This window comes from Elaeis guineensis, chromosome 2 (assembly GCF_000442705.2).
Source record: "Elaeis guineensis isolate ETL-2024a chromosome 2, EG11, whole genome shotgun sequence".
Classification (NCBI taxonomy): Eukaryota; Viridiplantae; Streptophyta; class Magnoliopsida; order Arecales; family Arecaceae; genus Elaeis; species Elaeis guineensis.
Window position 1 is genome coordinate 8,011,182 of NC_025994.2, and position 18,020 is coordinate 8,029,201.

The 18,020-nt window shown below is 35.0% G+C and overlaps 1 pseudogene; it reads left to right on the plus strand.

Annotated features, from left to right (window-relative positions):
- Positions 1-12,481: 12,481 nt before the first annotated feature.
- On the plus strand, positions 12,482-17,655 carry LOC105060624 (uncharacterized; annotated as a pseudogene).
- Positions 17,656-18,020: the final 365 nt, after the last annotated feature.

The window sequence follows — 18,020 nt, forward strand, 5'->3', positions numbered from 1 at the left end:
TTACAGGATGAGGACAATACAGCAGTAAGATAATAAGGCAGCACAAGTCTAATATATATTAGATCGGAACTCATATTCAATTCAACAACTAGGTAGAGAGCTACAAGCCTCACATCTAGACCTGAATGTCAAACTTTTGCGGTGCAGCCACCATCTCAAGTTACCACCGGACAGACATCTAGCACATAGGTATTTGACTTTACATGTCTTACTCTAATGAAGAAAAAGTTGATGCCATTTGCTGTCTCCTTTATTTGCAGAGAATATACCATTTGCCGTCTCCTTCGTTCATAGAGATATTTGAATTCTAGGATTTTTATTGTCTCTCTCTTTTTGTGTTTTAATTTAACTAATTTTGAGGACTAGGGTTGTCGATTGTCTATCTCCTATTGTTTGTCTCTATTTTGTGTTTTAGTTTGCGTCATGCCCTATTTGGTGGTTGAGACTTTGAGCTAAAATGATAATCATAAGCATATACAATTTTGATTAATGATTCATTGCATTGCAGTACCTGATTATGCTTGTGTATTAACTAAAGATCTGAACTTTTGCTTTAAGGATTCTTGAAATAGATATAAGGATTTATTTTGTAAAATTAGGATAAGTTAATGTCCCTATTGGGCACATCAGCAAAAAACTATTAGCCATGATTTTTTTTACCAAACTAGAATAAACCTATTCTTTCGGGGCTTGTTTGCCCTACCAAAAAATGTCCATAACATTATTTCATAGTAAAAGTCTTTATTTGATTAAAGATAATCTATGTATTTTATTAAAAATATATATCTTTATAGGACACAATAATTTGAGTTATTGAATATGTGGCAGTCAAGTGAGGTTTGAGATCAAAGTATTATGTGATTGATTTTAAGATTTATCCTCTTGCTCACACAGCAAAGCAAACTATTTTACAAGAAATCAAATTAATTCTATAAAATTTAGGAATAGGAAGAGACCATGGTTAATAATTATTTTTATATTTTTTTTGGATCGAGCTTGGTTGGGTTGTCTCTATTGGGTTATGTTAGTAATTTAGTATCAGACAAACTATGATTCTCTTGCGTCTGTGTATGTGTAAATCGTGTGTGCAGATTGCATGTACATGATTTTCTCATGACTACATATTCTACATTCATGGTTCATTTATTTTTTTTATTTTCAACTTTTTCAAATCAACAAAGTTTATTAAAAATTATAAAAGACGGGTGTGGAACACACTAAATACAAAGGGTTAGAAAATACAGGAGCCAAAGCCAACCAGTAAGTGCACTACTAAGAAAAAAAAGTCTAAGTGTGGGACATACAAGATAATTAATTTAGACTCAATAATAAATGGAGGCGAGAACAAACTAGTGACAACAATACCACCTGAAGACTTTACTGCTCCTGTAGGAAAGAACGCAAAACAGTTGGGCTACTATCTTGGCAAAATTATGAGAGATTACACTCATGCTCTAATTGGGGTCCGATTGTCTGCTAAGAAAGAAAAAGAGGATATGATGTGAAAAGAAATCATGGTAAAAAGAAGTCTATATCATTAATTATCTTACTTGGTTGTTTTGTTCTTTCTACATCATTATGTTTGTTTGATTAATACTATATTTCATTTAAGTTTTTATTATTTATACAAGTTTTTTGTTTATATTACAAAAATATTTTATAGTTAGTCCAGAGAATCTTTCGAAATATAAAATTTTGGAAGAGAAGGGTGACATGACCCTTGATACACCAGAGATAAAGCAAAAAAAATTTTGTGATCATTGCTTTATGAGTATGGGTGCAAGCTTTCATCGATAGAAGTGTAAGCTTTATCATGAGCATTACTTGCTATTTAAAATAGCTAAGAAGCAGCGAGCTACAGTACCTAAAGGAATGGCACCTGACTTATGGTACAAATGCATTGAAGAGTATGAGAAAGAGAATTTTCAAATTAAATCTAAGAAGGTATCTCAAACTTGATCCAATCAAGTAATCATATCCAACATTACTTGCTATTTAAAATAGTTGAGAAGCAGCGAGCTACAGTACCTGAAGGAATGGCACCTGACTTATGGTACACATGCGTTGAAGAGTATGAGAAAGAGAATTTTCAAATTAAATCTAAGAAGGTATCTCAAACTTGATCCAATCAAGTAATCATATCCACCACTGGGTCAAAATCATTTTGTCAAAAAGAGTATAAAATGGTAAGCTATTCAAGTTGTTGTCTTACATCAGCTCTGAGTTTACATATTTGTCTCTTAATTTTTTCTCATGGACATATGATAGATGGATCTTGCGACTGGTGAGATGGCTGATCTCTGTGATATATGAAAGGCAGAGCATCAAACAAAAAAGACTATATCAGGATATTATGATCCAAAATCAAAGGAAGTATATGTGAGATTCTTTACTTAATCTCTGGTTATGACCCAAAATCGAAGGAATCAAAATATTGCATACTTATACTATGTTGACTTAAAAGTATTCCAATCTAATGTTTTATTTCTTTAAACTAGATCATAACCTACTGTTAAAAGGGTGTAGAAGGATGAAATAGTCAAATATTTATATATATCATCACTTTTTTGATAAATGAAAACATGAAGGTCATTGCATTTGCTTGAATGATCTATTGATAGTAACTTACAATAATCACTTGTTAATTCTTCTGCAGTAAATTTCTCTCATCAAATCTATATGAAAAGAAATCAGATATTAATTCAATTTTTATTATTATTCTTTTTAAGTTTTTTATTATGATTATATAATGTTTTCATATAACCATATAAGCAGATTTTACTTAAGTTATTTTCTCTTTTGAGTAGTTTATTGCTTTATACTTTCAAAAGCACACTTGATACAATTAACCTTGAATTTTATTTTTAGAAAAAGTCGAAGGAGTTTGGATCCCAACCCACCCAAGAAGATGAGAGATCTTTACATAAAAATGAGATTTACGCACGTATCTTAGACACTCGATCAGAGTTATCTCATGGAAGAGAGGCTGGTTATAAGTCAACTATGATTGAGATAGCAAAGACTATTTGCATATCATGTGAAGAGTAAAAATCCATGAAGAAAAAATATGCAGATATACAAGTGAAGTTATAGAAGATGAAAGTGGTCGAACGACAGCTAATAAAAATGACAAACTTGAAAGAGAGGTTGCAATACATAGAAGAAATGATGGCTCACTTCTTATTGCATGGAAGGGTTAACCCTCCATCAAATGAATCAAATAAAATTGATGATGATGAGATAGAAGCACCTAGTGATTATGAAGGTGATCCTATGGAGTTAAGTGAATGCGTCAATTTCTTTTTATTTTTTTATAGTTTGGTTGGCTAATATGACTTAGTTACACACTATTGGTGTTATGTCTCTAATTTAATTGTCACTTGTTATTTACTATTCTTTTAGGTGACTGTCAATTCTCAATCGAAAATCTCATTTTTTGATCTGTTAGTTTTTGCCATTAACAATAATATATAAAAATTATTTTTTATATCTTTTATTTATCTTTATTTTATTAATATCATTAAATATGACACAATATAAACTGTTGTCTTTCAAAGTCTCCTGACATACGAAAATAGTTTTCGAGTCATGTGAATGAGTCACTGATTTTGAGCTAATCCGATATTTTTTTTTTATTCTAGTTTGATGAATAGCAACCAACACAAGTAATAGATGTTTTGGCTTGTGTAAAAAATACTTAATAAAGTATTTGATGAGATCCAAGTGCGCATGACATATTTGATAAATTTGAATATGAGTTGGTGAATGAGCAACTAATAAATATTTCATTATTATGTTTGTGTAGGCTTAGGTCTTTTGGTACAAAGATTTTTTGGATAGACATCAGCCTCAAATGCTGCAATTTTTTTGCTATATATTAAGATATATGTGTAAGCAGGTGAGATTATGCAGGAATGTTTTTTGAGCACTTCTGAATTTTAAGGATGTATTTTAATCTATTAGTGGATTTAGATATAGACTTGACAATTTTTTTTTTTGAAGATTTCTTGAAATTATTATTTTGCAATATTTGAAGTTTAATATTTCTCCATCCTTATTTGTTGAAAAGATTATTTATGTATGTCATTAAATTGAATATTTGTGTGTATGGTTTAAAATGTTAGAAATTTTTATGTTCAAAATTGATACACAGGATTTTAGAAATATTTTAAAAACTATTGATACACAAGTTTTTAAATACAAGAATGTCTTAGAAAATATCCATGAAGAGCCATTGAAATGGATACAAACATCTTCATAGATTTTTAAAAATATTACAAAATATTTCTATAATTTATTGAAAATCATCTCTATTAATTATGGAGAATATTCTTAATCCGTTACCATCAAATCAATGGAGATGTTTAGTTAATGTTATTGTAAGTCTAAGAGAATATTTGAAAAATATTTTTAAAGAGCTGTAGAGATAGTTTGAAAAATATCTCTATTGATTATGAAGAATATTTTTAATCCGTTACTATCAAATCAATGGAGACATTTAGTTAACGTTGTTAGAAGTCTAAGAAAATATGTGAAAAATATTTTTAAAGAGCTGTAAGGATAGATAAATAATATGACTGAAACTCACATAAGAAACGATTTAGCATAACATTCTAAAAGATTATTTAGTCATGGTATAAGCCATTACCAAATGATTTTACTACAAATGGTTAGGAAACATACCCAATATATGTAAATAACATTTCTAATCACTTTTAAGCATGCGGATATACTTGACGGACAAATAACGATCCTAAAGGCTTATAGGAATGGTTTACATATATTTTAAAATATTTCTAAAGCCTATATTTTTTATAGTACATCCATCTAACCACATGACCTGCTCAATGTACTGGTTTGCCAGCCCTTTCTAAGATTGACCCACTCTATAAGGTTAAAAGTGAGCCAACTTCATCAATTGGTCTAAAATCACCAACATAGCATTATTACATCCAAGTATTTTGGATAAGCCACTCATGAAATCCATGATAATATACTCCTACTACCACTGAAGGATAAGAAGAAGAAGAAACTGCAAGGATCTTGCTAGCTTTTGACATTCGGTCTTCATCTACTAACAAACAAAGTATTGAGCAACATGCTGAGCAATATCTCTCTTCATACCATTCCACCAAAAAAAAATTTTCATATCTTGATACATCATAGTACCTCCTGGGTGCACAGTGTAGGTAAGGCTGTGAGCTTCATCTAAGATTTTTTTCTTTAACTTTGAATTTTGGAGAACACGAAGCCTGCTACTAAACTTTAAAGAGCCATCCTTGTGAATTCAAAATTCTATCTAGACATCGGATTTGATCTTCTCCTTGGTCCTTTGCAAGTCAATGTTTTCCTTCTGAGATGCTTTAATTCTTTCGATCAAGGTCAGCTACACCAAGAAGGTAGCAAGATGAGCTTTAGAAACATATAACTATAATTCAACATTCATTCTCCTTAAGTTCTCTAGAGCATCAGCTTCAACATTAACCTTCCTAGGGTGGTAATTAATAGTTATGTTATAGTCCCTGAGTAATTCTAACCATCTCCTCTATCTTAGATTCAGCTTTTTTTTGCGTGAAGATGTACTCAAAACTCTTATGATCAATGTAGATTTCACAAGGCTCCCTATACACATAATGCCTCTATATCATGAAGGTGAAAATTATGGCAATAAGCTCTAGATCATGGGTGAGATAATTCTATTCATATGGCTTTAATTGTCTAGAGGCATAAGCTATTATCCATCAATTTTGTATCAATACATAGTGCAAGCTTTTTTGAGATGTATCACTAATAATGGTGAAGCCTCCTATCTCATATGGAATGGTCAACACTAAAGCAGACACCAATCGCTTCGTCAATTCTTGAAAGCTTCTTTCGCACTCCTCTATCCACTCAAATTTAATATGCTTTTGAGTCAGGCGAGATGAAGGCATGAAAATGCGAGAGAGTCCTTCAACAAATTTATAGTAGTACGCCACCAATCAAGAAAGTTGCACACCTTATATACACTAGCAGATCGACTCTATTCAACTACTGCTTCAACTTTTTTTGGATCTATTCAGATATTATTTTTGGAGGTCACATATCCAAGGAAAGTAACATTGTCTAGCCAATTTTTAGAGTTTTACAGATAATTTTTTTTCTCTAAGAGTTTGCAACATTGTCCTTAGGTGTTTTCCATGCTCTTGAGGGCTTTTTGAATAGACAATTATATCATCAATAGATATTACTACAAATTGATTCAAATAAGATTTAAATACCCTATTCATAGGATCCATAAAGGTCATAGGTGCATTTGTCAACCCAAAAGGCAAGACTAAAAATTTATCGTACCCATATCTCATTCAAAAGGCTAACTTGGGCACATCTTTAAGTTTGATCTTTAGCTGGTGATAGCCAAAGTGAAGATTAATTTTTGAGAAGACTTGTGCTCTCTACAACTAATCAAAGAAGTCATCAATCCTGGATAGAATGTATTTATTTCGTATAGCACTTTGTCAAACTATTAATAATCAATGCATAGTTCGAAGCTTTAATCTTTCTTCCACATAAACAACATAGAAGCACCCTAAGGGGATGCACTTGGACTGGTGTAACCTTTGTCTAGCAATTTTTAGAGATGCTTCCTTAGTTCCTTCAACTCAATAGGGGCCATTCTTATGGAACGTTTGAGATGAGATATGACCCTACGACTAAATTGATGATGAACTTAATCTCTCAGTTTAGATAGCCCTAGCAACATCTTGAGAAAGACATCAGGAAATTCTCTCGATGCCAGAATGTCCTCAAGGATTTGCTCCTTTGGCTAGGTATCACTAATAGCAGCTAAGAATCCTTCATACCCTTAGAAGCTTTCTAGCTTGCGAAGCTGAGATTAGCTTTGGTGGCAAATAAGACCTACTACATGAGAGTTGAACTTTGCTTGATCAGGAATAAGAAAGTTCACCTTCTTCTGAAGGTAATCAATTGTGGTAAGATAAATTGCCAGTCAATCCATACCTAGAATCACATCAAAGTCTTTCATATCCAATACCAATAAGTTAACTATCATTTTCCTATCTTCAATACTAAGGACAAAAGCCTTGCAAATAGAGTCCACCATGATGATGTCCCTACTTGGAGTCAAGGTGATGAGTTCATGCTCTAGAGGCATAGGTACAAAATTACTATTCCTTAAATTTAAATCGACAGATATAAGGGATTGTGTAGCACTAGGATCAAAAAGATCATAAGCATCTAAAGAGGACACCTTAATCAAATCTTCCATACGCCATAGTTCTTAATGATGCTTTAAGTCATGCAAATCCTACATTAAAATTTCTTAGCATTCATATTATATGAATAAAAATTAATTTCGGTACCTGTCACAATGGAGTTAGAAGCCCCCGCATCCTAATGGATGAGCGTAAATACTTATCTTTGGGTTTGAGCTTCTATTGCTGATCGCCTTGCTACTACTATCTTTGCTACTACTATTATGACCAGGCAGCCTAAAAGGTCTATAATCCTTGTGGCTCTTTTCCACTAATGGCCTCTTTTACCACAATTGTAATAGGTCCCAATCCTAGTGCAGTTTCACTGGTAGTGGGGCTTGCCACATCTATAGCATTTGACATCATCTGAAGTCTGTGCTTTATCTCTTGTGGCAATAGAATTTAGCTTTGATCCTTTGGTCAAGTAGGTTTGCTACTATGACCTTGAGAATCTCCTGATTATATCCTTTTCTTTAAGTTCTTCTTACTCATTGCCTAGGCATCATTGAATCCCTTTCCTATTACCAAGGCCTTGTTGATCACCTCCTTGAAAGTTGTCAGCTTGAAGTTAGCCTCTTGTTGTTGGATTCAAGGTCTGAGTCTACAAATTTTTTTGCTCTATTGCTCTCAGTCGTCATCAATCTTGAATCATACTAGGATAATTCTTCAAATTTTGCCACACACTAGGAGACGATCATACTTCCTTGCTCTAATTGATCAAATTCCTGAAATTCTGATAATTTATACTTTTATAAAAATATTTCTTATAAAAAATCCTCTTGAATCCTTCCTAACTAAATGGGAAGTCATCAGGTCCCAGCTTTCCTTTCTCCATCTCTCACCAATCGTTCTCCTTTCCTTGCAGCATGAAAAAGGCATTAGTAACTTTCTCCTCTTTGGGACACTTCATGGCAGCAAAAACTTTTTTGATCTCCTTCAACCAAGTTTCTTCCTCTAAGCGATCAAAAGTGCCCTCAAAAGCTGCTGGAGCATACTTTATAAATTCCATGAGGCTGATTTGAGGCTCTTGGTGCATCCCCATACCTTATTATTGCTGAATTTAATTTAGTTGTTGCTGTTGCATTTATTACTAATGCAGCTATTATATGAACTTCTATTGTTGTTATAAAAATTATTGCTACTACTACTGTTGCATAAACTGCTACTGGCGTTGTTGTTGCATATCAATCATCGCATCATATCTTCTCTCATGAGATTTAGTATTGCAATAATATCTATCAGTTGGAAAGAACTAACTTATTCTCTTAATTTAGGCTTGGGTTCAGCATTTACGCCATCTCTTGATCTTCACTGGAGCTGTCTTGCTGATGATTTGACACTAAACTGATGATGATGGGAGATTGATCCATTGATTAGCAAGCTCTCAAGTAATAGAGCCATCTACAAATCTATTACGCCTTCTGGCATGACCATGGTTACTTTCTCATGCCATCTTGATCTACACTCAATATTACAAATTAAATTAGTTACTCCAAGAAAGTTTGAATATAAGTCCTCTTAGGTCATGAAATTTAAACTACTTCTAAATTAAATACTAAAGATCTAAAACCTAGGCTTCGATACCATAACTGTCATGCCCCAAATCCGTCACTTGGGTTGATACATGATATGGCCACACATTCCATAAAAAATTCCTAGAGAACATGAAAGACTTGTAGGATGAATCATCTTCACAACATTATTTAAAAATCTAATAAAGTCAATTAAACTTCAACATTTTTAAAACAACTCAAAGGTCCAAATATAATTTTTATTTGTTCATCCAGGGGTATCAAAAGACTTGTATTCATTTCTATCCTTTTTTAGTGAACCAGCTTAGTCAAGTCCTAAGCTCTGAAAAGATAAATAAGAAAATATTATGAGCTAACAAGCTCATTAAAAAAACCCCATACAAGCACAAAGTACAATAATATGTGTGGAATATTGTATATAGCTATTGACAATTCTCAAGCATAATATCATGACATATATATACACACACATACAATATATAATCAGCTGAGTAGTAACCAAATATGGATATCATTGGAAGGACCCAATCTAAGTGGGGATGACTTGATCTGTTGGATCTGGATCAAAATCAATTGGTAGTGATCATTATAGATATTTAATGGTGGGATTAGTATTAAGAGAGAGGAGAGAGAAAGGAAATAAGAAATAAGAGGGAAGTGTGGTCTCGATGCCTCATCTCTAAGATTTGAGGCTTTGCCATAGAATAGGCATAAGCTTGTGCCATCTATCTCCAACAATAGAGGAGTACAAGTTATTGGCCATAAAGATGGTGATAAGAATCATGATGAGGTGGGCAATGGAAGAAAAATAGATATGAAAATAGGAGTCTAAGTATGAATTGCAATCAAAGATAAAGATCATGACCTTCACTAGCTACAGGAGGGTAGCAGGCCGATCATCTCATAGGCAGGGAGGTCGGTGAGGATGTCAACAGCAAGGTGGTTGAATGGAAGGAAGGAAATTCGATAGAATATAGCCACATATGATTCGACCTGAAAGATAGCCTAGATGTTTATACAAAAATAAAAGAGAGAGAAGTATTGGCCTCCCAAAAAATAGAAGAGGCAAATGGATTCACTAGATATATAATTGGTTTTCAGTAAGGAACAAAGGACATCATTTGTCATCTCATTGAGATCCACAAGACGAGGCTTTAGTGCACAAATGGGCAAGGAGATGGCAAAGATTAGGAGAGGGAAGAGAGAGAGATTATAAAATTTTACAACAGTCATATAAAAACATAAATTTAAAATATATCCAGTCTCTAACTACAATAATTCTCTCTTCTAAGTTTGAGAGATTACAATGATAAAACATAAAAACAAGATGGAATTCTTATATAGAAAGAGAATGATTCATTTTGATTGTTGTAATTTTGTCAAAACCACAAGGGACCAAGGATTTTAGAATGTAGAAACATAACTACTTCAGCTGTTGCTAGAGGGTATGATATATGAAATTGAACATTGAGGTGAAAATGATCTTTCAGTTTATAAACTCCATGGTCCTTACAAATTTATGAATTTTTTTTTGTTTCTAATTTGATTTGATCTGGCCAGAGTTTCTTTGTTTTCTAATTTGATTTGTTTCTAATTTATTGACGTATATTGGGCTAGGACAGCCAATGGCCCGTTTGACCCGAATTCATGTTCAATGGGCTGGACTAATATCTTTACAAGCTGGTTGAGCTTGGATCCCAACTCAGAAATTTGTGTTCCGGTTTATAACCAGGGTAATCTTGGGTCAGTAATCTATAAGCCCAATAATCCAGTCCAGCTAGGTCCAATAGATGTACAAATTGCGCATATACAGTTATACATATATAGCTATGCAACAAGAGAAATTTTTTGTGCATCACGAACGATGCAGAATGCACACACTGCCTACAGTAATTGGCTCATGCATGGAGTCGGAGCATGGCGTATGAAAAAAAAAAATTTTTTTCTGACCCCGCTTCGCGGTGCACAAAGAATTTCGGTATAGAATAATACTAAATATTGCCTATCATATAATTAAGCATACAAATCATTTTAAGAATTATTCTTCTAATCATGTATTGCAAATAAAATACTAAATCAAATTTAGTATTACAAACATGGTTTTAGGGGAGAACTAGAGAATCCGCTGTCCCCAAAGTTTTTCCAGAATACAAAGTTTTAGAGCATTTGATGGATAATTCATCTTATATGTTATAATAGGTGATATTAATTCTCTTTACATTTTTTAAATTCATCCAAGTGCAAAACATATAGCTTAGATTTGTAAATAATTTCTCACAATCCTCATAAACCTAGAAGCCATCAGAATTTTCGACGCAAACTTTCATTGGCTCAATAGATAACCTAATACTCTAGCCACCAACAAGGAAGCTCTTATTTCAACTTAAGCTCATTTCTAACATTGTGGGATAAATAGGGTCAGAAATTTTGGTTTCAATGCCGGCGAAGCTCGATTTTGTCATGACTTTGGCTAATCCCAAGACCCTCAATATCCAGCCTAAGGTTGCTATTAGGTTAGGTCTAGTCCTGGTTTTATTAAACCAACTTATACCTGTTTAGGATTTAGGTCCAACTTTTGTTCCTCACCCAGCCCATTAATGGATTCTAGGATTAAGAAATAAAAAATAGGAACTGGATGTGGGTCAAGTTGGAGCTTGACTCTGGGTACCCATCAAGTACCTAATATTATATCTTGAAAAGTTAATTAAGGTAAACAATTTATGCTTTAAGAAATTTATTTATGAAATAGTGCATGCTACAAAATGCAAATCATAAACACCAAGTACTTGATGATTAACCATATTAATATTGGATAAATAGTTTTTATTTTCATATATATTTTTATAAATATGATTCATTATATATTTATTTTATAAAAATTATTAATTGCATGTATACCGCCCGGAGTGTCTTATTTCCGTGAAGATATCCTCCTATTAGATTTTTGGTTGATATTCGCATGTGTTAACAATAATGGATTTTAAGTATAAAATAATTTTATTTATTTTTTATGTTACACATCTAAAAGTTTTTCATGTCAAAATATAGTTCTTTATGTTAATTTTTTAAAGATATTAAAGAATAACAGTGTATTTTCATATCTAAAATGGTTTTTTTTTTTTTTTAATACCATTAGTCTAAAACCCAAAGGGAATAGCATCATTGCAAAATTAGGATGATTTGAAGGCATTTCCAAATAGTAGTAGCTTTTAAACAGTAAATACGCGACAAGCTACATTTGCAAATATACCTGCAAAATATCTAAAATAAAACATTAATCTTAAAAGTAAGTATAAATACCTAAATAAATTCTAAACATATCATTACTTTTTATTTTGAATTATAGTGTACAAAAAAGACTAATATTATGTTTGTATGTACCTATATCTGTCTATATTTGTGTGTTGTATTTATGTATGCATGTATGTGTGTGTGGCTGCGTCCATACGTGTACATGCAATTAATCAGGGATTTCGGGTCAAATTGAGGTTGGGTCGGGTATAAAGAACTCAAAAACCAAATCCAACTCGAAAGTTTCAGGTGGATTTTGGCTTTGATACCATAATCCATTCGTCATCGGATCGGATCGGGTCCGGGTTTGGGTCGGGTTTGCAGATTAGAGTGATGGTTTCCTGGGACTTTTTGTGCGAGTATTCGGCGCTTCGATTTTATTTTAGAAAACAAGAAAATTGGATAAAACCCTCAGGGGTTAGGGTTTTGCCTTCCCATTTCCTCGAGCTTCCAATCTAGGGTTAGGTTTTTGCTCCTCTCGTCCCATTCTTTCTTCCGATCTCAGGCTAGGATTTTGCTCTCCATCACCCCTTCTTCGTCCCCGCCGATGGACGAGGCTTGGGAGAAAGCCGTGGAGGCGGCGCTTGGCGGCCGGACGGACTCCTCGGCCGGCGAGCCGCCGCGAGCCCTGACCCTCGACGGCGCCGTGAAGTGCCTCCACGGCCGCCTCCGGCTCTCTTCGAGAAATTCCCGACCCTCGAGCACCTCTCGATCGCCAACGTGCGGCTCGCCTCGCTCGATGGCTTCCCCCGCCTGGCGGCTCTCCGGCGGCTCATCCTCTCCGACAACCGGATCTCCGGAGGGCTCGAGTCCTTGGTGGAGGCCGGCCTCGACGCGCTCCGCGACCTCGACCTCTCCAACAACCGCATCCAGTCGTTGGACGACCTCGCGCCGCTCGCCCGGCTCCAGCTCGCGTCACTGGACCTTTACGAGTGTCCGGTGACGAAGATCAAGGACTACCGGTCCAAAGTTTTTGGATTGATTTCGTCCTTGAAGTATCTAGACAAGGTGGACGCCGATGGGAATGAGCGGCCGGAGTCCGACGAGGAGGAGGAAGACGAGGAAGAAGACGAAGAAGAGTACGAGGATGAGGAAGAGGAAGAGGAGGTGGTGAATGGATCGAGAAAGGGTCAGGGAAAAGTATCGGATGGGGTTCAGGGAGAAGAAGAGGGGGATGAGGAGGAAGAGGATGAGATAGATGAGGAGGAGGGAGAAGAGGAGGACGTGGTTGAGGATGGAGAAGAGGAGGGGGCGGAGGAGGAGGAGGAGGAGGAAGAGGGAGGGGAGATTGATGAGAATGAGCAGGGAGAGGACGACGAGAATGGGGAGATTGGAGAAGATGATGAGGTAAGTTTTTCTTGGTTCCAAGTCCTTGATGCTTCTAAATTCTTTAGTTGGAGCATGTAGTTAATTTGATGGCTGCTGATTTGAGTACCACATTAGATATAGTTTTAGTTTCCTTCTTATTAATGGAATCTGCTGCTGCATGCTATCATAATTCGCTCCTCATGACCTTAAAATTGGTATATTTTCATCATTATGAGTTGTTGGATTGCTTCTATTAGATGTTCCTTAGTGATGTGTAAACATCGTGCATGGCTAATTAATTTGCTATTAATCAGTTCGATGATTATCTTTAATTGGTATTACTCTTCTTACCATTCAACTCCGCTGACCTACTTGTGTTATTTTTAGGATCAAACTAGCAGCATTGTGTAGGTACTTTGCATGGGGGCCAAGTATTTAAGGGTCCCCAAGTGTGTCCACCACTTAAACATCCAAGAAATCTGAACCAGGGATACTTCTGTTTGCTGTACACTCACATGTGGAATTATGTCAAATACTTGTCTAGGCTAACCACTCAATGACACTTTTTGCTTGAAGAAATGGTAGGGTAATACTAATGTATAATTGCATAGAAAAAACGAAGGAAAAGGAATGTAGTTTGGATGGTAGTGTATGCGCCCTCTAGGCCAATACTCTTTTAACACTTAAAATAGTTGATAAATTTTATGGTGGCATACATGGCACAAAAGTGTTCTTTGACAAGACACTGAAAAAAAAAGAAGCATATGTCCATTTCTGATGTGCCAAGAAGTTCACTTCATTTCCATCTCTCCATAATTGTTGAAACTATCTGGTCCATGTCAATACATGTGAGATGGATAGAAAATTTTTCGTTTTAGGCTTCTTTTTGGGAGAGAAGGTGCATTTTCATTGTTCTAGAGTACATATAGCCAAAACTTTCTGCCATGCATTACTCTATTAGTTGCCACTATATATATATATTTTTTTAAATGTTGTCCTCCTCATACTATAGGTTGGTGTTCAACCCCAAGAAATTCTTCTTCCATTAAAATCCCGTTTTATCCTTTGTTCGCGATCATAGTTGGAAAGAATAGCTGTTCCACCAAATCTCCCACTTCTCATGTGTCTGTATGTACTTATGTTTTTAATAAATTCACCCAATAAGATCCAGAATGAGTCATAAATCATAAAAAGGTGTTAGCTTAAGTCATAGATCATTTTTTTTGTTCTGATTTATTTCAAAAAGTTTACAAAATCAACATGTGAAAATTGAATATAAGTCAACTATAAAATAGATGAATGGAGTATAAATGCCATACAAATAAGAAGTCTAATCCCAACATACAAGCCCACCGATAGCATGTCTGATGAAACAAATAGTTTCTTTTGTCATTTAATATATTTATAAACTACCTGTCAATTCTATTGTCCTTTTGGGTAGAATGTTTTAGAGAAGGAGAAGGATAAGACTTATTATAAGCCTCTTATCTTTAATTCCTTGAACTCAAATACTATGCATGCTCATGTCACTCCAGATTTGTTAGTGATAAGTAATTTAAAAAGCTACATTTTAAATAAATTATAGAAGACAGACTTGCACATGGTTTAATACTTAAATGGTATAGTTATGTTGGATCTTATTACCCAAAAAACTATATGATTCGTAATATTGACTTAAATCTTGTATTCCTAATCAATTCAAATCCAAGGATGAGATCCAGATTGTTTAGTGAACAGGATTATGGATTGTGAATTTGTAGGATTTTAACAACAATGAACACACCTTTCGATTAAATCCTTTTCTTTCTTCTTTAGTATAGGAGAAGTTTATGAACCAAGGAAATGTGTTTGTCAAGTTATCTTAGATGTATCTTTCTTTTTCTTTCCATTTTTTTAATCAAAACAAACCATTATCCCTTCTTGTGTGTTGCATATGCAGAGATTTATTGGTATTAATATGAGCTGTGAGGTTTGGCTAAAAATGCAGGTTACTGGGAGAAATAAGTTGTGTTTAGAGATCCTTAAGTAGCTATTTTTTTACTAACCTGGCCTGTGTAGGAATCCATAATTACAATACATATGTATTTATATTTCTATATCTGCTATTGCAACACGAACTCTCAGGCAGTGTGTTAGCTGCCCGAGCACCTCTATCCTTTTTTGCAACTCTAAGTATTCTTTTCTTTTTGTCGGACTCACATGGCCATGTATTCCTTCCTCTCCTTGAATGGAGCACGTGCATCATTCATAACAAACACTATATTCTTGGACTTAGGGCAGGATAGAACTTGGTTAGAGCTATATTTCTACTTAATTTGGCTGAAATTCCGGCTAGATTTTTACTTAATTTGGCTAGGCCTTGGCTGATCTATGTATTATTTAGATATGTTGGGTACATCCCAGCCCACTTACCCTACCCGGACAACTGAGGCGGTTATCCTTGCTTGTTAGGGAGCCATTACTAATCATCACAAGTAAAACCTGCCAGCCTTAGTGGTTGGTTTAGATTTTGCTGTGGATAATTCCGGGAACTCCATGGGATTTGTGAAGCTCTTGATTCCAGGCTGATATTGCTAGATGATTCATAATATCATGCTGGTGGATTGTAGCTTTTCTGTATCTTGTCTTTTACAACGTCAGTTCAGATCAAAGTTTTTAAAAAAGAAGGATGATAGATTTTGCCTTTACATCAGGATGGTTGTTACGTTGTTTCATCACCAGTCATATATCGCAAGGATGACATCTTCCAAGGCCATTGGCCTGATTAAGAGTTGCATGCACAATAAATGTTTATGTCTTTTTTTTTTCCACATGTTTTTGGCTCAGACTAGATAGGCTCAAAGATTTTGATTTATCAAGTGCTTAGTATTTATCAATAAGCATAGTTGGAATACATAAATCTAAAGGTGGAAAAAGAAGTCTGGCATGAATCTAATGCATTGAGTTTTTTTGCAGATAATGAACTAAACCTGTAGGCATTGTTTACCTAACTGAACTGAATAAGCCAACTGTAAAGTGCTAGATTGCATTATTATGTTGTACTGTCTGATGCATGATTGGGCGAGTTAATTGGAACTGTTATTGTTAGGGTTTTGGTTATTTGCACTCAACAACCAGTCCAAACTAACATGGTTTATTGTGCTTGTGGTTTGTTCCTCTTTATGGGACGTTTTCATTGTAGTTCTCAGCTGTCTTTTATGTCTTGCTGATTTTTCTGAGATTGACTTCAGACATGAAAACACTGCCTTAATTTCCAGACGAGATTATGGCATGCGGCGTCTTAAGTTTGTTTTTTTCATGTTGCTTTGTGAAAAGTTTAGCTAAATAATTTGTGCGCTTTCGCATATGCATCAGTTTTCTGTAATAAAAATTTTCTGTTTTTTCATTTTCCTGCTAATTTACTAGAATTTTTTTTTTAATTTGAATGCATGATAAATGTGCTCGATGTTTTGAATTTTGTTGTATACATAACTAGGTGACATCACTTGTTGCTGCTTCTCTGGTCTCTAACAATTCGCTTGCTGATTTCATTTCCACATGCAGCTCAGCCATGCAATCCTTTTCATTTTTTATTATGTTTTCTGCAATTCATATGTTGCTTCTGCTTTGTGTTGGCTTCTTGGTTGATATTGGGTACTTATATTTTAGTTCGAATTTCTTTTTTATTTTATTATTTTGTCTGGCATTGAATTTTTCGATTGGGTAGGCGCTAGTTCATCCATGGTTCTGTGAATGGAAAAGGGACGGGTGTTGTGAGTAGCTTTATTCGGTTGAGGTGGGTTTCTCTCAAATTTTTCTGAACTTAAAACTTTTGGTGATGCTAGGAAGAGGATGCGGGCACAGAGTATGTGGTTCAGCCCATATCACAACCAAAGGATCAGACTGGAGGAAGTGAATCCATTGCGGCTAATGAAGAAGACGAAGGTGAAGGAGTTGACGATGAGCTGGAGGACCACTGCAGAAATGGTGCACAACTGCATCAGTCATCTTCTTCTCAGCCCAACAAGAGGAAGAAGGATGGAGAAGATGAAAACTCCAGATCATCAAAGCATCATTGATAATTCACATTACATGTACATGGACTAATATATTCCGAGGTCGTGTGGAGTTAGACTTGTAATTTGCACCATATTATCACAGCGCCTTTTATGTAGGCTGATCCGAGAATTTTGGCCATCTGAGTCGGTGTGTCGGATTTGGTGAGAGTTAGTTTGTTAATCCGATCGACAAGATAAGTCTAATATAAATGCGGAAAGGGGATATTGCATTTATTTGTTGCATCTCAACCATAACTTGCCAGTTATGGTCAGCTTGTTTGCTGTGTTGTAACAACAACATAATGACAGGAGGCCTTTTCGGCCAGATCCAACCAGCACCAGTGCTTCGCCGCTTGTTAATCGCACCTGGGAGAGAGAAACTTGTGGGAAAGACGAAAGACTTAAAAAAGACAAATGATAAGACCTATTTCTGATGTAAAAAAATGATAAGACCTATTTCTGATGTAAAAAATTTCTTGTGATTTTTTTTTTTCGATTATACATGATGGAATTGTCTATTGCGGTTTGGGGTGCGGCGTGTTATCCACCGTGGGATTTGCGCGGTCCAATTGCACCCGCAATACGCGCGGTCCAATTGC